Here is a 22,124-nt window from a genome sequence, read left to right as displayed (position 1 = left end):
ATGGTAAATCGGCCTTCAAGGGTTTGATTTCAGCATTGAGCACAGGTCAGGATGTCACCACCAAAATGCTGATGGTCACTCTAGGATGTTTGTAACCGAGTAGAATGAAGAGATTCATCCAGGAGTGGATTAAATCCTCCTGTACCTTAGTATGGGGGTGGGGGCGAGTGTTAGGGAGAAATCTCCAGAATGGCTAATTTCCCTTACCTACTGAGTCCCTCAGCAGCTTTGCTGGATTTCTAGGATTTAAACTTTTCACCTGGTAGGAGTGTGAGCCTTTTTTTCCCACTCTTACATGTGGTGTTGCTGTGTTTTGTAAATTTGTGTGCTCATGGACTATGGAGTCTCACCCACTCCATAGGCATCATCTTTTTACTGTGTGTCACACAGCACCTTTAATGCAGTGACACAGGGTTGTCTTTTTAGACTTCCCTCTTTAAATATTTTCTGGGACAGACTACTTTTCTAGTCTTTTAAAATGTACAGACCCAGTACATCCTATCCTCCCATAGAGTACTGGAGGGGTTAATAGTTATCTCCTTTAGTCTGATAATCATGGGACATTATTATGTTCCCCTTTCTCTATGATTTGGATGGTGGCAGTGGTATGTACCATTTTTATTCTACCGCAGACTATGGTACCATTGGAGGCTATGGTGGTAGCCTCGAACTCTAAACCGCTGGACCACTTTTAATTTTATTTAGTTCCGGTCGGGTTTATTAGCCATTTCTTAATGTAAAGGTATTTCTCATGTTTTACTCTGCGTGCCAAACCAGGTTTGGATCCTTTGTTCGTCGTCCTTTGGCAGGCTTCTGCACAGATACCCTCCTTAGGTGCCTGAGTGTCTGGGGTAGACAGGATGTGAGGGAGCGGTTTGAGGCTCCCTGCACAGGGTCTCCTTGGAGACCCAAGTCGCACTCTAGTTTGATTGGCTAGGTGACTGTCCTGCCAGGACAGCCACCCTGCTGTGTGATTGACAGCCAGGCTGTGTGAATGGGGGATTTGGTGCATAAAAAGCCTGTCTCTGGGACTGGAAAGCAGAGACGCCACTGGATCGAGAGAACCGAAGAGAAGTTGAAAGAAGAGGACTGCTGCAACAACTGGATATCCCGGTGAAGCCCTGCTCCAGGTCTAAATCACCCGAAACTTCGACGACAGAGAAGATCTGCAAGGAATCTTAAGGAATCTTCTTCCCTTGAGCTTGGTGGGACCAACCAGCTCGCCAAACACCAAACTACGGCCTCCATCTACTGGTCGAATTTGTGGAGCTTCGCTGCAGTGAACCAGATAGCCAGGAGTAACGGAACATGTTTGGGTTTTAAGGAGCGCACCTTTTATTCAACACTTTTCTCTGCTGCTGGCTTCTTCCCTGGGCAGTGCAGGACCCTCCAGTCATTGTCCATCTTGTCACCACGACAGTCGCTTCAGGAACTGTGAGCCTGCAGGAACTGCCAGGAACAACTGCCCCAGCTACAGCATTCTACTTCATTTAAGGTACTGTGCAAATCCGGTCGTTCGTTCCGTCCGCCCGCTGTGAAAGTGTTTTGAAATCTTTCGCTAACCCAAAGGCTTGTCCTTCTCTACTCTTTTGAATAACTTTTCTTCTGACCAACTTCGTTTAAACTCTTGGCAAAGACCTAACCGCAAACTACTCTGAACTGTGCGATCCTCTGCAAAGACTCTGAACCATTAACGTTAGCCCAGGCCTATTGACTTGAATCCTTATTGTATTAGCCTTTACTAGATTGCATGCCTATTAACTTGTTGGTGCTGCTTGATTTTGAGTAACCTAGTCTTTTCCTCCCTTTTTAAATTGCTGGAGTGCCATTTTGGTCACACTTCATTTTGAGCTTAACTTGTCCAGAATTGAATGGGTGGTATTGTAGTGTATTAAGATTGTGATTTTCTGCTGCTTTATATTAGATAACTGTTTTACAAATACCTGTGTGAATAAATGTATATTCTTTTATCCAGAAACCTTGAATCAGTGTTTGTTTGAACCATAGTGATTGTTGTCCTTTGTGTAATCTCTTGTGCTGCTCACTCTACTCTTGAGATAAGTGTGGCTGCTCAGCCACCGCTACCAAATTCTGTGTAGTACAGGCTTGTACCAAAGGTGAATTTGTACTTGCACTTGTAGTCTTAATTGTGTGTAGTGTTTCCAAAGGATACTGCATATGATTAGGCCTAACACATATCCAAAAAACAACATTGCTTATATTTAGTACACCTAAATATACCTTTTTGTACAATTCAACATTTTAATATTTGAAAACTATTTTTGCATTCAGCACACATATTATAAAAAAACACCAAGCACAAACCGAAATTGTACACCTCAAATTACCAGTTCACTAAAACTCTTCATAGTCTAAGATAGACCAGCAAGTCATTCCAAAATAAACTCTCACCCAACAGTAAGTACAGTGGATTTATTTCTCTATCAGTACCAGTCATTATATCCACATTTGTCCTAAAGAAAATGGTAAACAGACTAGAGTGGCTCCAGAAAAACTTCCCAAAAGAAGAAATGAGGTATAATGCAATCTCTGATGGTGACCAATACATCTTTCAATATAGACAAACAATGTAATTTACATACAGCTAATTTAAATAATAATGTTGTATTTTCTTATAGTACATACTTTACTTGAAGAAAGTTCACCAACAATGAAATATGAAGAATCAGAGAAATCCCAAATACTATCCCAGTCCCCAAAAGTCCATAATGAGATAATCATTTTGTCAGAAATAATAATTTTTACAAAGGTTTAAATTATGTAAAAAATCATGCAATTCGAAATGTTAATTATCACTGTGCCACTTGCACCTGTCCCTCTTGCCCTCAGCCATCACCCGAATCAGATTCACAAAATGTACAGGAAAGATGGTTTGCTGAAACCTCTGTCCCTCTCTCCCCTAATCAAGACTTCCTACAATTCCAAATTCTCCCATTTATGTTTCACATTCCAATACCCCTTCCCTTCCATGGATACACTTGTTTTGTTCCACTATAAATGTTTTGTATATAACTCAGTGATAGTTTTTTTAAGCCCAATTAATAGTCTGTGGACTATACAACTGTTGGGGGACCGCTTTCAGGAAAAGGGATGTCCTCGGACAGCGTGCCGTGTCTGGACATGTTAGTTTTCGCATTACGCACTTTTAATTAGTCTGCAGAAAGCGTGCCCGTTTGCAGACAGTAATGCGCATGCACCCAGTGTCGCTGCTCAAATGGTGTCCACGGACAGCCATCCCCTTTGCGAACTACCCTGGAAGTCATCATGTTACTGCACCCGTATGGCGTGACAGGGTGTGCACGGATGGGGTCTGTCACCACAGACAGTTAAAAATGCATTTCCGGTCAATCTAGGATGCTTCAAGTTGACCCAATCTTAGAGTTAATCTGAAAACTTTTTGCAACTTTCCAAGGCCTATTTTCGAATCAGTAGACCACTAACAGTCATGCAGTTCGCGGACAGTTCCTCAGAAGGGAGCCAACCATTACTTTCAGTTATTCACAATCTGGCTATCCAGTAAAGTGCACCAGTGGAAGACCTGCTTACCAGAATGTGAAGAACCTTGAACTTACATGTAAAATGGCATCTGTTATGGCCATTCCTCCAGCCCAGTCACCACCACCACCAACATCACCATCTGGAGGGCCTGGAAAGAGGAACAGGCACGGACATGCAGAAGGGGATGAAGAGGAAGTTGAAGATGAGGTAGAGGTAGTGCCTACCTCCAGCACAAAGAGTCATGGGTGTGGCAGTTTTTCACCACAGTCAGGGGTGTACCAAAGGCTCGGGCAGCCAAGGGGAGATGCACTGGGTGCCACAGCCATGGAAAACCTGGGCTGTACTCCTACAGGACAACCTCCATGCATCACCACACCAGAACCAGCCACCCGTGAGCTCTGAAAAAGGCTGTTCCTTTCTCAGGGAGAAGCAGGTTAATGGTCTCTACACCATCTTACACAACTGCTCCTGCAACCACACAAAATACTCCTCTGTGGCAGAGGATTCCAGCTGCCACATCTCAGGCCATTCAGAACACTGTTGACTCTTACCTTTCGAGGTCCACAGTACTATGTTTGTACTGCGAAGCACCAATCTGCAGGGGGAGCAATTTTGAAGTGCTATCGATGCTGCAGTCAAGGAGTACGAGAAACACTGCCACCTACCTTAAATTTAAGGCCCGCCCAAAATCTTCACCTATCCAACTGCCCCTCCATCTGTGTTGTTGGTGCCCCTTCCCTCCCCCATCTTATCTTGCCTCCCCTATAAAAAAAAAAACAAAAACATACAAAATCACAAAATAAAAAAAATTGTTCTTTTAGGAGCCACCTTTCACAGTTAAAATCACAGGACCCTTTGCAACCTGCATAGTCCGCTGACAGTGCAGTAGTCTGCGGCAGTCTACGTAGACCTGGAAAATTCCAGGTGTGTTTTGGGGGAACAAAAATCATTTAAATAGTTTTTTGTTCAAAAATGGTGGCTCTTAAAACAATCATTTCTTTCTTCTTTTTGTTTTTTTATATATTTGTTTGATTATTTGGTTTTATGTGCTTAACTAACAAATATTCTACTGAACTTAATTATTTTTTCAAACGTTCCCAAAAAGTATTTTCTCATTTTTTATCTGTTTTTCCTTTTTGTTTACTTCTACTAAAGAATACTTCATTCCATATTTTATGTATTCGCAGAAACTGCTTCAATGAATTTTGAAGGTTTTCAAGAAAAATCTGATTACCCACATCAGTCAGATTCACTACATCTGTTCGATAAATGTTGACAATATCAAATTTAATAGTTTCATTATGAAAAGATGGCATACCAACATCCTGCAAAAAAGTACATGCAACTTTGTTCACATTGCGCCTTGCTTTTTCAATTTGTGGACAAAATAAATTTGAACGCATCCACATCTGTCTCTGCGAGATCCCAGAAAATATCATTTTAGAATGTGAAAACAGCTCCATCAACTTTCCAAATGTATCCTTCATTGCAAACTGTAATGAAATTCTGCTAACATAGCCCAAACTGTTGCCTCCACAGTGAACGACAATGATGTCCATCTGCTTTAAGTGAACCATATTCTCACAAAAGGGGAGAAATTCTGCCCACTTCATTTCTCGAACCCCATAACATGAAAATAGAAATTCATCTGATTCAAGGCTCTCAGACAATCCACAGTGCTCAGAATACACCATCAGCCAATGGATCCAAGAGTCTCCCAGAATCCATACACTCTGCTTCCTCAAAGTGAGCCATAGACATCTTCAGTACACTCACCAAAGAAAACTCCTGCTACCCTCTCTTCCGGTTCACCACACCCAGGACACCTTATTGGCTGATCCCCAAATGTTGCAGATATCACGACTGTCCATGGGCTCTGCAGTCCCCTGTCCATGTCAGGCATCCTGAAAAGATCAAGATGTAGTAACTTTAAGAGTAACTTTAAGAGTATAACGGTCAATAGATCCATCTTTGATTGTACTGGTTAATGGTGGACCAACAAAAGACAAAAAATGTGGCAATAACTAGCTGACTTAAACAAAGTGAGACAAGCCCTACAATATGTGAAAGAAAATAATGAATACTACAAAGATATAAACATAGAGAAATACTTAAAATATACCACCCAAATAATTCAAGATTCACTGGCAACTGGCCAATTTGAATGTGTACATCCTGTTACTGCAGCCAACACTTTAGACCAGTAAACAATTTACCCACTCCACTACAAAGACTCCATTGAAGATGCCCTAGAAACATATCAAATGTGTCAAGACAAAGGCTTCCCAATGAGCATATGGGAAAAAAGTGTAGAAGCACGTTCTTTTCCTCTACTCTTTCCTTCTGGAAACGCATAGGGAGTTTCATGCCAAGCACTTCTAGTTTGTCTGTGGAGCTGATATACAGTATGGGTTGCATTTCTTTTTCCAACATTGTCTCATTAAACTGACTACAGCTTGCAAGGGTTGCCTTTAAGGACATGCATTTTATATTTTGTTGAGTTAATTGTTCCTCGAGATCAGGAGTAGATGTGTTTCCCCCATATAACTCATGGATTGGTCTACTATTAAAGATGGATTTTGCATATTTAGTACGCAGACCAGTTTTAATGCTTTCTGAAATGTTAGGTATGAGGAAAGGTCCAAACAAATGAGTGCATCAGAATATTGCTCTTTACGAATGTAATCTGAAGATCCCAGCTTCAGACAAAATGTAGAGTACATTTTCCACCTCCTGTTCAAAAGTGAACAAGCAACTGTTATGGAGTTGTACACGTTAAAAACAGGCTCCATTTAAAAAAAAAAAAAAAGTTTGCTACCCAACTGCTTCAAAAAATAAAAGACAAAGATGAAGTTTTGCAGTCAAGTATCACAATTCTCTTGGCAAACATACATGGTACAAAGGAATACTGGTTCTGATGTCATGCTGATGTACTTTGTATGCTAACAAACCTAGCCCACCCATATGGTTTGTTACTTTAAGTTGTGCAAAGTACGCATGGGATGACTTGCATGACTTCTTACGCACTACAAGCCAAAATAAAGATAGAATAGATATGAAAACACCAGGAGAACTCTGTTCTCTTGACCCTGTCAATATATCAAGGTTCTTTCACCATTGCTTTATTGCCATGCTGCACTTCATCTGTAATAAAACTACCACTCGCTCTGAGAGGTGCAACACTTCTTTTGGAGAAAAGAATATCATTCCAGAGGAGCACCACACATCAAACATGCTTTTGTGGATAAACGATACTCCCAGATTTGGCCATGACATTGATTACACTGTTTTACAGTTTATTCAAAAATACATTACCTGAGACATCCCTTCAGAAACCACACATAGTAACCTATGTACACAAATCTTAAGCTTCCAAAAACATAAGTGTGGCAAATACTGCTGAGGTAGATATAAAAACAAAGGTAAATTCTATACCAAATGTTGCTTTGGCTTCTCTAGACCAGTTTGCAAAAAAGGACATGTAGATAGCTTGATGTATTCTGTTGGACACAGTGTAAAAGGCAAATCCCCAAAAACATATACAACATTGAAAGGGATGAAGCATCCAAGTACATCAATGAATACAATACTATCATTGCCCTCTTGTGGAAATATAGACACACAATACATTGCAGACAATTCCATTGCAGTTGCAAGATATGTCACAGCCAAAGCTGAGAAAACAGATGTAAAAGACCTCTGGGATGACATATCATCTGACAAAACACTGTCACAAAAATTATACTTCTTTCGTTATAGAAATGTTCTCCCATAGAGAATGCAGGAGCTACGAAGCTGCAGACAGTTTAACATGTACATCTTTATTTGGAAAATATAAACACATTGGGCCTCATTCCAAGTCTGGCGGTAACCCTGCCGGTGTTACTGGTGGGTTGTAGCAGGACTCGGAATGAATTACCGGCACCTGACTTCCCGGTGCCGGCAATTTCGTTAATCACTGTTCGCATGGAGTCAGGAATGGGGACACAGGAGCACTGGCACCATTAACAACAGTGCTGGTGCTCCCATGACAAGTCTGCCTACTGTGGCCGCTGCATCTGGCAGAGTCAGACCTATCGAACACAGCGGCTCTGGCAGGCAGATTTGTAGTTTGCCGGTCCAGAAACAATGGTGCCGGTAGGCTTACAGCAATATTGTTTCTGAACCGGCAAACTTATAATGAGGCACATTGTCTGGCTAAACCTTGGTCCAGCTTCATCCCAAAAAAGAGTACTAAAATCCTACCAAGAGATAGAAAGAATAGCCACAAATAATTCCAAAAGCCAGGACATTTTAAAAAACAATATTATTGATACATACCACCCAAACAGAAGTACTGCTTTGGGAAACATGTGCCTGTACGACTTAGTCCCAAACTACTCCTACAAAAACAATGTCAAACCGGATGAGACAACTGCAAATATTCAGTCTCAACTTGAGAAGGAAGCCTAGTGAAACTTACTAAACCCAGCCTAGTTAATCATGTAAAGTTATCATTTAAATCTCTGCAACATAGAGAACTGTGTTACATTGCCCTACTGCAAACTTTAAACCTTGGAGAAAAGAACAAGAATTATTAGGTGACTACGACTCATTTGAAGCTGCATTCAAAGCAAATGAAAGCATTATAACAAATGTCAATGTCAAACTATACAAAGAAATGTTGGCCAATGAACGACAAAAAGAGGACTAAATTGACAGGGTAATTCATAGAATTTCGCACAAAAGTGGCGCACGCGGCTGGCGCACAGTGTCCCCGTGCGATACACTGTGCCAGCCGCGTGCGATAAAATCCATTTCATCGCACAGCGTATTCATGGATTTTAGCCTCCAAAACCAGCCGTGGTGCAGAGTGGCGCAGCGACCCTGCAGCAGCGCCAGTTACGCCCCCAAGAACACCCTCGCGCAAGGAAAAGCCATCAAAATTCCCAATTCATCGCAAAGGGCTGCGCTAACCCTGGACCAGTTCACAGGGCTGCCAAACAGCAAACGCCAAGCGGAGAACGTGTATTTCAGTGGTTCGCGGTAAGTTTCACACACGATTGTCCTGGGTACGTGTACATCAGGGGTGCGCGTGAAGTAACACACGCGATTCCATCAGGGCACGTGTATTCCAGGGGTGTGCGGGAAGTATCACATGCAAAATCACAGGGTACGTGTATTTCAGGGGTGTGCGGGAAGTATCACACGCGATTCCATCAGGGTACGTGTATTTCAGGGGTGCACGGGAAGTATCACACGCGATTCCATCAGGGCACGTGTATTTCAGGGGTGCGCGGGGAGCACTACATGTGAATTGGCCGTGTGGTTCCTCCCAGGTGTTCCCTCTACACCCTCCATGGCCCCTGCAGCCAGCCCACACAATAGGGGACTACCCTGCACCCCTGCTGATGTCCCGCAGGCAGCCCATCCACCATGGTCATGCCCCCCAGCCAAGCCACATGTCACCTTGCACTACTGATCAACAACGCATGTCTCCCAGCACCCTCACCCCCCAGCACTGTGGGGCACCTGCCAGCAGGCCCCCAAACATGTCCAACTCATGTCCCCCTGCACCCCCACCCCCCAGCACTGTGGGGCACCCTCCACCACGCCCACACTCATGTCTCCCAGCACCCCACCCCCCAGCATTCAGGGGCACCCTCCACCAGGCCCCACTCCTTTCTACTATCCCCCCACCCCCCAGCAGTGCGATTCGTCTGTGTACGTGTATATCAGGGTTGCGCGTGTAGGCTGACACGCAAATTCATCAGGGTATGTGTATTATGGGTCCGCGTGAACTTCCACACGCGATATCAGCAGGGTACGTGTATTACGGGGTTCACGGGAAGTTCCACACGTGATTTCCCTGGGTACGTGTATTTCGGGGTGCGCGGGAAGTTCCACACGTGATTTCCCTGGGTACGTGTATTTCGGGGTGCGTGGGAAGTTCCACACGCGATTTCAGCAGGGTACGTGTATTCCAGGGTGCGCGGGAAGTACCACACGCGATTGCCCTGGGCATGTGTATTTCGGGGTATGCGGGAAGTTCCACACGCGAATTCAGCAGGGTATGTGTATTCCAAGGTGCGCAGGAAGTTCCACACGCGATTGCGCTGGGCACGTGTATTTCAGGGTGCGTGGGAAGTTCCACACAAGATTTTCCGTCGTGCGTGTATTTCGGGTTGCACGTGAAGTTTCACATGCGATTTCAGCAGGGTACGTGGATTCCAAGGTGCAAGGGAAATTCCACACGCGAATCCAGCAGCCTACGTGTATTCCAGGGGTGCCGGGCAGTCCTACACGTGAATCGGCCATGTGGGTCCTCCCAGCTGTTCACTCGACACCGTCCACGGCCCCTGCAGGTGGCCCGCACCACAGGGGACTACCCTGCACATGTCCCGCAGGCAGCCCATCCACCATGCCCATGTCCCCCAGCCAACCCACATGTCACCTTGCACTACTCCCCACCAACGCATGTCCCCCTGCACCCCCACCCCCCCAGCATCCAGGGGCACCCTCCACCAGGCCCCCCCACTCATGTTCCCCTGCACCCCCACCCCCCAGCACTGTGGCCCACCCTCCACAAGGCCCCCACTCATGTCTCCCAGGACCCCCAGCCCCCAGCACTGTGGGGCACCCTCCACCAGGCCCCCACTCATGTCCAACTCATGTCTCCCAGCACCCCCACCCCCCAGCACCCTTGGGGCACCCTCCACCAGGCCCCCACTCATGTCTCCGTGCACCCCCCAGCACTGTGGGGCACCCTCCACCAGGCCCCCACTCATGTCCCCCTGCACCCCCACCACCCAGCACTGTGGGACACCCTCCACCAGGCCCCCACTCATGTCTCCCAGCACCCCCACCCCCCAGCACTGTGGGCCACCCTCCACCAGGCCCCCACTCATGTCTCCCAGCACCCCCACCCCCCAGAACTGTGGCCCACCCTCCACCAGGCCCCCACTCATGTCTCACAGCACCCCTACCCCCCAGCACTGTGGGCCACCCTCCACCAGGCCCCCACTCATGTCTCCCAGCACCCCCACCCACCAGCATTGTGGGGCACCCTCCACCAGGCCTCCACTCATGTCCCCCTGCACGCCCACCCCCAGCACTGTGGGGTACCCTCCACCAGGCCCCCACTCATGTCCAACTCATGTCTCCCAGCACCCCCACCCCCCCACCAGTCAGGGGCACCCTCCACCAGGCCCCCACACATGTCTCCCAGCACCCCCACCCCCCAGCACTGTGGGGCACCCTCCAACAGGCCCCCACTCATGTCCAACTCATGTCCCCCTGCAACCCCACCCCCCACCAGTCAGGGGCATCGTCCACCAGGCCCCCACTCATGTCCAACTCATGTCTCCCAGCACCCCTACCCCCACCAGTCAGGGGTACCCTCCACCAGGCCCCCACTCATGTCCAACTCATGTCTCCCAGCACCCCACCCCCCACCAGTCAGGGGCACCCTCCACCAGGCCCCCACTCATGTCCAACTCATGGCCCCCTGCACCCCCACCCCCCAGCACTGTGGGCCACCCTCCACCAGGCCCCCACTCATGTCTCCCAGCACCCCCAGCCCCAGCACTGTGGGCCACCCTCCACCAGGCCCCCACTCATGTCTCCCAGCACCCCCACCCCCCATTACTGTGGGGCACCCTCCACCAGGCCCCCACACATGTCTCCCAGCACCCCCACACCCCACCACTGTGGGGCACCCTCCACCAGGCCCCTGTTAGGCGGAAACCTGTGCAGTTCCCTCTGGGACCACTGCAAAAAATTTAGGACTACAGGTGTTTGGTGGTGAACCCACTTGGTAGCAGCCTGCACCACACAGATTCACTTGGTAGCTGTGGCTGAGCAGTCAGACTTCCCTCAAGAAGAGTTGAGCAGTATGTGGAGTATACAAAATAGGGCAATTCTTCCCAGCAAGACAAGCAAACACGCAACAAGGCTTAGTGTAAAGATATTAAGGTATTTATTTATAACGAAACATCTATGAAAAACACTATGGCGAATTTACGCCAAACAAATCAAACACAATTACTCTACGAAGAAGAAACGATCAATCCCCATAGCAATATTTCGACAAGTCTAGGTTCTACCGGTACCACTTATTTACAGACAGAGGTGTATACCTCAACCTAGATGACACTCTAATATTAGTTAGGACGGGAGGGAAAAAGATAGGCAGGTTATGAAATCAACACAGTTCAATACTTCGCGGATAAAATGCAAGGCAGGAAGGCAAGAATCACAATAGATCGTAAAGTTCAGAGGCCAGGCTCACTCGGAGAGAGGCAAGGCGCGATGTCCCAAAAAGTCTCTAGTGGCGATGCATTCAAAGCTTTGTAGCAAATTGTTATCGGCAGTTTGAACCAGTTCAGAACAATAAATGAGAAAAGCTTGGAGGCGACCCAACGGAACGAAGAGGATTAAGACACCTCACTCGAACCGATCGAAAGGGAAGCCAGGCGCACACGGTACCTTGTTGTGGAGGGCAGCTCCGGCGGGGGCAGTTGTTCCTGGTGGTGGATGCACGTCGGGTCTTTGCCAAGAGTAGAGAGGATCTTGTCGTTGAAGAAAAGAGAAGTCCGGTGCACCACCAGGGAAGAGACCAACCGCGGAGTGCTCCGTCACAAGGCACCACCTTTTGGTCGCGGTACAGGGGCAGTGGCTATCCGGTTGCCGAGGTGCTTTGCACGGGCAATTCGACCACTGCGTCCTGAGGCGAATAAAAAGCAAAGGGGACTGGTTGTTCCCACCAGTTAGGGAAAGAGACTCTCTGGCAGGGAGATCTCCTCTGTCGTCGGGAAGTGGTGAGTCGGTTCCGCAGGGCTCCACCGGAGGTGTCGTCGTGCAGGTCGGCTCAGCGTTACCTTCGTCGGATTCTTAGGTCCTGTGGCGACTTCTCAAGATCCAGTCCCAAAAGCCCTGCTTTTATGCAGAAAACCCCCATTCATTCAGCCTAGCTGTCAATCAACACATGCTAAGTGGTGAGCGGGAGGGCTCACCACTTGGGCCAATCACTCCAGAGTGCGACCGGAGTTGGCAAGGCAACTCGGTCCAGGGTGCCTAAACCCCCTCCCACACCTCTGTGGTAACCCAGACAGAATGGCACCACTTTGGAGGGTCTCTGTACAGAGCCTGCCAAAAGTGGAACAAAGGGCTCGACCTTTGGTTTAGGAGTCACAGAGACGAACACAGACGCCATTTTACAAACCGAGTTCTGGCAGAAAATACCATACGATAAACTTATTTAAGATAAATAGATCGGTGGTACGTTAGAGATTAACCAGAAAAAGGATCAATCTCCAACAATGGGACGAATCCCATAGGGTTATGTTCGGGGTCGAACATAACAAGTAGTTTCCACTGCCACCAGCCAAAACTCGACGAGGGGGGACGGGACAGTGCCCCCTCGAGTAATAGATCCAGGAGTAATCGAATTACCCCTACTAGTACGTCCACAATAAGATGGTTGGTACCAGTTCTGTTTGTAAATTTAGGTCTAGTAAAGCCAATGGTGACTTTACATGCCCGGGGAGACAGTAGTCAGTCCCCGGGTATGGAGTCTATGGTGGGGGTCCGCTAGGATGCCCCAGTGTTACGGCACGTAGGGTGCGGTGTAACACACATAGAAAAACATATGAGACCCTATGGAGTAAAAGACCCCATAGCCCATAGAACACATTGACATTCAAAGGAATTACACAGATACATGTCCAAGAGTGGGAGAAAAGAGTCTCACTCTTGGCAGGATGGAAAAAACAAACTCCAGAAATCCAGCAAAGCTGCTGGGGGACTCACTAGGTTAGGAAATTCAGCCTAAACAGAGAATTCTCCCTAACAGCACCCACTCATGTCCCCCTGCACCCCCACCCCCCAGCACTGTGGGGCACCCTCCACAAGGCCCCCACTCATGTCCCCCTGCACCCCCACCCCCCAGCACTGTGGGGAACTCTCCAAAAGGCCCCACTCATGTCCCCCTGTACCCCCACCCCCAAGCACTGTGGGGCACCCTCCACCAGGCCCCCACTCATGTCTAACTCATGTCTCCCAGCACCCCCACCCCCCACCAGTCAGGGGCACCCTCCACCAGGCCCCCACACATGTCTCCCAGCACCCCCACCCCTCCAGCACTGTGGGGCACCCTCCACCAGGCCCCCACTCATGTCCAACTCATGTCCCCCTGCACCCCCACCCCCCACCAGTCAGGGGCACCCTCCACCAGGCCCCCACTCATGTCCAACTCATGTCTCCCAGCACCCCCACCCCCCAGCACTGTGGGGCACCCTCCACCAGGCCCCCACTCATGTCCACCTCATGTCTCCCAGCACCCCCACCCCCCAGCACTGTGGGCCATCCTCCACCATGCCCCCACTCATGTCTCCCAGCACACCCACCCCCCAGCACTGTGGGGCACCCTCCACCAGGCCCACACTCATGTCCCCCTGCACCCCCACACCCCAGCACTGTGGGGCACCCTCCACCAGGCCCCCACACATGTCTCCCAGCACCCCCACCCCCCAGCACTGTGGGGAACCCTCCACCAGGCCCTCACTCATGTCCAACTCATTTCTCCCAGCACCCCCACTCCCCACCAGTCAGGGGCACCCTCCACCAGGCCCCCACTCATGTCCAACTCATGTCCCCCTGCACCCCCAACCCCCAGCACTGTGGGCCACCCTCCACCAGGCCCCCACTCATGTCTCCCAGCACCCCCACCCCCCAGCACTGTGGGCCGCCCTCCACCAGGCCCCCACTCATGTCTCCCAGCACCCCCACCCCCCAGCACTGTGGGGTACCCTCCACCAGGCCCCCACACATGTCTCCCAGCACCCCCACCCCCCAGCACTGTGGGGCACCCTCCACCAGGCCCCCACTCATGTCTCCCTGCACCCCCACCCCCCAGCACTGCGGGGCACCCTCCACCAGGCCCCCACTCATGTCCAACTCATGTCTCCCAGCACCCCCACCCCCCACCAGTCAGGGGCACCTGCCAGCAGGCCCCCACACATGTCCCCCAGCCCACACGTCATCACAATCTAGATCCCTGGGCCTTATGGGCAGCCTCCAAATGCCAAACACCCACCCAAGTATTGCATCCACCCACTTAGAAATGGCAATTACATGATACAAACCCAATGGCAAGTTTGTAAATGAACACATGTCCCTCACATACACACAATGGGTGTCAGTGAATGTCAAAACCCATATCATGATATCCATGAAACCAATGAGATGATACTACACATTGAAGTTTGAAGAAAAAATATGTATTAAAAGCAACATAAATTGAATCAAAAATAAACAAACGAAAAAGGAATTAAAAAAAAAGAAAGCAGCATGTCCGTAAAACAATGTAAAACCACAAATCATAATCCAAAGGAAAGGTGTCCAAAGTCACAGTCCACAAAAGTAAATCCACTGGAAAATTAAAATCGAAAACCATTGCTCCATGAGTAAATTATTTTAAAAAAATAGAAAATCCAACAGTCAACTATATACAGATAAACAATCCAGGGTCCATGATCTCAACAGAAGAAATGAAACCTATCTAATAACGCTACTTAATAAAAAAAACTATATACAAAAATGTGGCCCATTGTCCAAAAGGTCCAAAAAAAATGCAAAACCAAAGGAAACCTAACACTAACTACAGAACTATTTACAAGGGCAGCGGGCCAGTACGACGGCTCACTTCGGGATGTTCCGGGCCAAGGCATCATCGAACTCCTGTTCAATGCCCCAGAGGCGGTCCTCCTCCATGGCCCCGAGGGTCCGCAGGGCCGTCGACATGTTCACCTCCAACTCCCTGCGGATTGCCTGGAGGCACTCAGCCCGCCTCAGGGCCCTCCGCATGGAGTTCTCCGCCCTGACCATCGTGAGCCGTGCCTCTTCCGCCCGCTGCCGCTCCGCATCTATGGCGTGGCCCAACCGCTGCCACACGGAAGACACTTCCCGTCCTGGGTCCTCCTGCCCTCCGGCCGATGCCTGCCCCTCCGATGTGGAAAGCCCCGAGCCATTATGGCTCCCACCTCGTTGCTGCTGCTGCTGTGCCTCTGCCCGTGCCCTGGCTCCTGCTGCCTGCACATCCTCCACCGGCTGGGGTGCAGTCGTTGATGTGGCCACCCCTGCTGGACGCCCGATTCCCAACTGTGGCAGGGAAGCCTCCTCCACCAGCCTGGCCGCACCGTCAGAGGCAGCTCCACAGGGCACCCAGGTGACTAATGGGTGGGAAGTGGCACGGAGGACGACTGGCGCATAGGGGGTTCAGTTGAGGAGGGGGTCGGAGCAAGCCCCATCAAACGGAGGAATCCGGAGACCCAAGTCGCACTATAGTTTCATTGGCTAGGTGACTGTCCTGCAGGACAGCCACCCTGCTGTGTGATTGACAGCCAGGCTCTGTGAATGTGGGATTTGGTGCATAAAAAGCCTGTCTCTGGGACTGGAAAGCAGAGTCGCCACTGGATCGAGAGAACCGAAGAGAAGGTGAAAGAAGAGGACTGCTGCAACAACTGTATATCCCGGTGAAGCCCTGCTCCAGGTTTGAATCACCCGAAACTTCGACGACAGAGAAGATCTGCAAGGAATCTTAAGGAATCTTCTTCCCTTGAGCTTGGTGGGACCGACCAGCTCGCCAAACACCAAACTACAGCCCCCATCTCCTGGTCGAATTTGCAGAGCTTCACTGCAGTGAACCAGATAGCCAGGAGTAACGGAACCTGTTTGGGTTTTAAGGAGCGCACCTTTTATTCAACACTTTTCTCTGCTGCTGGCTTCTTCCCTGGGCAGTGCAGGACCCTCCAGTCATTGTCCTTGTCACCACGACAGTCGCTTCAGGAACTGTGAGCCTGCAGGAACTGCCAGGAACAACTGCCTCAGCTACAGCATTCTTCTTCATTTAAGGTACTGTGCAAATCCGGTCGTTCGTTCCGTCCGCCCGCTGTGAAAGTGTTTTGAAATCTTTCGCTAACCCGAAGGCTTGTCCTTCTCTACTCTTTTGAATAACTTTTCTTCTGACCAACTTTGTAGAAACTCTTGGCAAAGACCTAACCGCAAACTACTCTGAACTGTGCGATCCTCTGCAAAGACTCCGAACCATTAACGTTAGCCCAGGCCTATTGACTTGAATCCTCATTGTATTAGCCTTTACTAGATTGCATGCCTATTAACTTGTTGGTGCTGCTTGATTTTGAGTAACCTAGTCTTTTCCTCCCTTTTTAAATTGCTGGAGTGCCATTTTGGTCACACTTCATTTTGAGCTTAACTTGTCCAGAATTGAATGGGTGGTATTGTAGTGTATTAAGATTGTGATTTTCTGCTGCTTTATATTAGATAACTGTTTTACAAATACCTGTGTGAATAAATGTATATTCTTTTATCCAGAAACATTGAATCAGTGTTTGTTTGAACCATAGTGATTGTTGTCCTTTGTGTAATCTCTTGTGCTGCTCACTCTACTCTTGAGATAAGTGTGGCTGCTCAGCCACCGCTACCGAATTCTGTGTAGTACAGGCTTGTACCAAAGGTGAATTTGTACTTGCACTTGTAGTCTCAATTGTGTGTAGTGTTTCCAAAGGATACTGCATATGATTCGGCCTAACACATATCCAAAAAACAACATTGCTTATATTTAGTATACCTAAATATACCTTTTTGTACAATTCAACATTTTAATATTTGAAAACTATTTTTTCATTCAGCACACATATTATAAAAAACACCAAGCACAAACCGTAATTGTACACCTCAAATTACCAGTTCACTAAAACTCTTCATAGTCTAAGATAGACCAGCAAGTCATTCCAAAATAAACTCTCACCCAATAGTAAGTACAGTGGATTTATTTCTCTATCAGTACCAGTCATTATATACACATTTGTCCTAAAGAAATTGGTAAACAGACTAGAGTGGCTCCAGAAAAACTTCCCAAAAGAAGAAATGAGGTATAATGCAATCTCTAATGGTGACCAATACATCTTTCAATATAAACAAACAATGTAATTTATATACAGCTAATTTAAATAATAATGTTGTATTTTCTTACAGTACATACTTTACTTGAAGAAAGTTCACCAACAATGAAATATGAAGAATCAGAGCAATCCCAAATACTATCCCAGTCCCCAAATGTCCATAATGAGATAATCATTTTGTCAGAAATAATAATTTTTACAAAGGTTTAAATTATGTAAAAAATCATGCAATTCGAAATGTTAATTATCACTGTGCCACGTGCACCTGTCCCTCTTGCCCTCAGCCATCACCCGAATCAGATTCACAAAATGTACAGAAAGATGGTTTGCTGAAACCTCTGTCCCTCTCTCCCCTAATCAAGACTTCCTACAATTCCAAATTCTCCCATTTATGTTTCACATTCCAATACCCCATCCCTTCCATGGATACACTTGTTTTGTTCCACTATAAATGTTTTGTATATAACTCAGTGATATTTTTTTTAAGCCCAATTAATAGTCTGTGGACTATACAACTGTTCGGGGACCGCTTTCAGGAAAAAGGATGTCCTTGGACAGCATGCCGTGTCTGGACATGTTAGTTCTCGCATTACGCACTTTTAATTAGTCTGCAGAAAGCGTACCCGTTTGCAGACAGTAATGCGCATGTACCCAGTGTCGCTGCTCAAATGGTGTCCACGGACAGCCATCCCCTTTGCGAACTACCCTGGAAGTCTTCATGTTACTGCACCCGTATGGCGTGACAGGGTGTGCACGGATGGGGTCTGTCACCACAGACAGTTAAAAATGCATTTCCGGTCATCTAGGATGCTTCAAGTTGACCCAATCTTAGTTAATCTGAAAACTTTTTGCAACTTTCCAAGGCCTATTTTCAATCAGTAGTCCACTAACAGTCATGCAGTTCGCGGACAGTTCCTCAGAAGGGAGCCACCCATTACTTTCAGTTATTCACAATCTGGCTATCCAGTAAAGTGCACCAGTGGAAGACCTGCTTACCAGAATGTGAAGAACCTTGAACTTACATGTAAAATGGCATCTGTTATGGCCATTCCTCCAGCCCAGTCACCACCACCACCACCATCACTATCTGGAGGGCCTGGAAAGAGGAACTGGCACGTAGATGCAGAAGGGGATGAAGAGGAAGTTGAAGATGAGGTAGAGGTAGTGCCTACCTCCAGCACAAAGAGTCATGGGTGTGGCAGTTTTTCACCACAGTCGGGGGTGTACCAAAGGCTCGGGCAGCCAAGGGGAGATGCACTGGGTGCCACAGTCATGGAAAACCTGGGCTGTACTCCTACAGGACAACCTCCATGCATCACCACACCAGAACCAAGTCACCCGTGAGCTCTGAGAAAGGCTGTTCCTTTCTCAGGGGGAAGCAGGTTAATGGTCTCTACACCATCTTCCTCAACTGCTCCTGCAACCACACAAAATACTCCTCTGTGGCAGAGGATTCCAGCTGCCACATCTCAGGCCATTCAGAACACTGTTGACTATTACCTTTCGAGGGTCACAGTACTATGTTTGTACTGCAAAGCACCAATCTGCAGGGGGAGCAAATTTGAAGTGCTATCGATGCTGCAGTCAAGGAGTATGAGAAACACTGCCACCTACCTTAAATTTAAGGCCCGCCCAAAATCTTCACCTATCCAACTGCCCCTCCATCTGTGTTGTTGGTGCCCCTTCCCTCCCCCATCTTATCTTGCCTCCCCTATAAAAAAAAAAAAAACATACAAAATCACAAAATAAAAAAAATTGTTCTTTTAGGAGCCACCTTTCACAGTTAAAATCACAGGACCCTTTGCAACCTGCATAGTCCGCTGACAGTGCAGTAGTCTGCGGCAGTCTGCGTAGACCTGGAAAATTCCAGGTGTGTTTTGGGGGAACAAAAATCATTTAAATAGTTTTTTGTTCAAAAATGGTGGCTCTTAAAACAATCATTTCTTTCTTCTTTTTGTTTTTTTATATATTTGTTTGATTATTTGGTTTTATGTGCTAAACTAACAAATATTCTACTGAACTTAATTATTTTTTCAAACATTCCCAAAAAGTATTTTCTCATTTTTGATCTGTTTTTCCTTTTTGTTTACTTCTACTAAAGAATACTTCATTCCATGTTTTATGTATTCACAGAAACTGCTTCAATGAATTTTGAAGGTTTTCAAGAAAAATCTGATTACCCACATCAGTCAGATTCACTACATCTGTTCGATAAATATTGACAATATCAAATTTAATAGTTTCATTATGAAAAGATGGCATACCAACATCCTGCAAAAAAGTACATGCAACTTTGTTCACATTGCGCCTTGCTTTTTCAATTTGTGGATGAAATAAATTTGAACGCATCCACATTTGTCTCTGCGAGATCCCAGAAAATATAATTTTAGAATATGAAAACAGCTCCATCAATTTTCCAAATGTATCCTTCATTGCACACTGTAATGAAATTCTGCTAACATAGCCCAAACTGTTGCCTCCACAGTGAACGACAATGATGTCCATCTGCTTTAAGTGAACCATATTCTCACAAAAGGGGAGAAATTCTGCCCACTTCATTTCTCGAACCCCATAACATGAAAATAGAAATTCATCTGATTCAAAATTCTCAGACAATCCACAGTGCTCAGAATACACCATCAGCCAATGGATCCAAGAGTCTCCCAGAATCCATACACTCTGCTTCCTCAAAGTCAGCCATAGACATCTTCAGTACACTCACCAAACAAAACTCCTGCTACCCTCTCTTCCTGTTCACCACACCCAGGACACCTTATTGGCTGATCCCCAAATGTCGCAGATATCACGACTGTCCAAGGGCTCTGCAGTCCCCTGTCCATGTCAGGCATCCTGAAAGGATCAAGATGTAGTAACTTTAAGAGTAACTTTAAGAGTATAACGGTCAATAGATCCATCTTTGATTGTACTGGTTAATGGTGGACCAACAAAAGACAAAAAAATGTGGCAACAACTAGTTGACTTAAACAAAGTGAGACAAGCCCTACAATATGTGAAAGAAAATAATGAATACTACAAAGATATAAACATAGAGAAATACTTAAAATATACCACCCAAATAATTCAAGATTCACTGGCAACTGGCCAATTTGAATGTGTACATCCTGTTACTGCAGCCAACACTTTAGACCAGTAAACAATTTACCCACTCCACTACAAAGACACCATTGAAGATGCACTAGAAACATATCAAATGTGTCAAGACAAAGGATTCCCAATGAGCATATGGGAAAAAAGTGTAGAAGCACGTTATTTTCCTCTACTCTTTCCTTCTGGAAACGCATAGGGAGTTTCATGCCAAGCACTTCTAGTTTGTCTGTGGAGCTGATATACAGTATGGGTTGCATTTCTTTTTCCAACATTGTCTCATTAAACTGACTACAGCTTGCAAGGGTTGCCATTAAGGACATGCATTTTACATTTTGTTGAGTTAATTGTTCCTCGAGATGAGGAGCAGATGTGTTTCCCCCATATAACTCATGGATTGGTCTACTATTAAAGATGGATTTTGCATATATAGTACGCAGACCAGTTTTAATGCTTTCTGAAATGTTAGGTATGAGGAAAGGTCCACACAAATGAGTGCATCAGAATATTGCTCTTTACGAATGTAATCTGAAGATCCCAGCTTCAGACAAAATGTAGAATACATTTTCCACCTCCTGTTCAAAAGTGAACAAGCAACTCTATGTTATGGAGTTGTACACGTTAAAAACAGGCTCCATTTAAAAAAAAAAAGTTTGCTACCCAACTGCTTCAAAAAATAAGGCAAAGATGAAGTTTTGCAGTCAAGTATCACAATTTTCCTGGCAAACATGCATGGTACAAAGGAATACTGGTTCTGATGTCATGCTGATGTACTTTGTATGCTAACAAACCTAGCCCCACCCATATGGTTTGTTACTTTAAGTTGTGCAAAGTACGCATGGGATGACTTGCATGACTTCTTACGCACTACAAGTCAAATAAAGATAGAATAGATATGAAAACACCAAGAGAACTCTGTTCTCTTGACCCTGTCAATATATCAAGGTTCTTTCACCATTGCTTTATTGCCATGCTGCACTTCATCTGTAATAAAACTACCACTCGCTCTGAGAGGTGCAACACTTCTTTTGGAGAAAAGAATATCATTCCAGAGGAGCACCACACATCAAACATGCTTTTGTCGATAAACGATACTCCCAGATTTGGCCATGACATTGATTACACTGTTTTACAGTTTATTCAAAAATACATTACCTGAGACATCCCTTCAGAAACCACACATAGTAACCTATGTACACAAATCTTACGCTTCCAAAAACATAAGTGTGGCAAATACTGCTGAGGTAGATATAAAAACAAAGGTAAATTCTATACCAAATGTTGCTTTGGCTTCTCTAGACCAGTTTGCAAAAAAGGACATGTAGATAGCTTGATGTATTCTGTTGGACACAGTGTAAAAGGCAAATCCCCAAAAACATATACAACATTGAAAGGGATGAAGCATCCAAGTACATCAATGAATACAATACTATCATTGCCCTCTTGTGGAAATATAGACATACAATACATTGCAGACAATTCCATTGCAGTTGCAAGATATGTCACAGCCAAAGCTGAGAAAACAGATGTAAAAGACCT

This window comes from Ambystoma mexicanum, chromosome 4p (assembly GCF_040938575.1).
Source record: "Ambystoma mexicanum isolate Mex_15411 chromosome 4p, UKY_AmexF1_1, whole genome shotgun sequence".
NCBI classification, from domain to species: Eukaryota; Metazoa; Chordata; class Amphibia; order Caudata; family Ambystomatidae; genus Ambystoma; species Ambystoma mexicanum.
Note: the sequence above shows the minus strand (reverse complement) of the source record.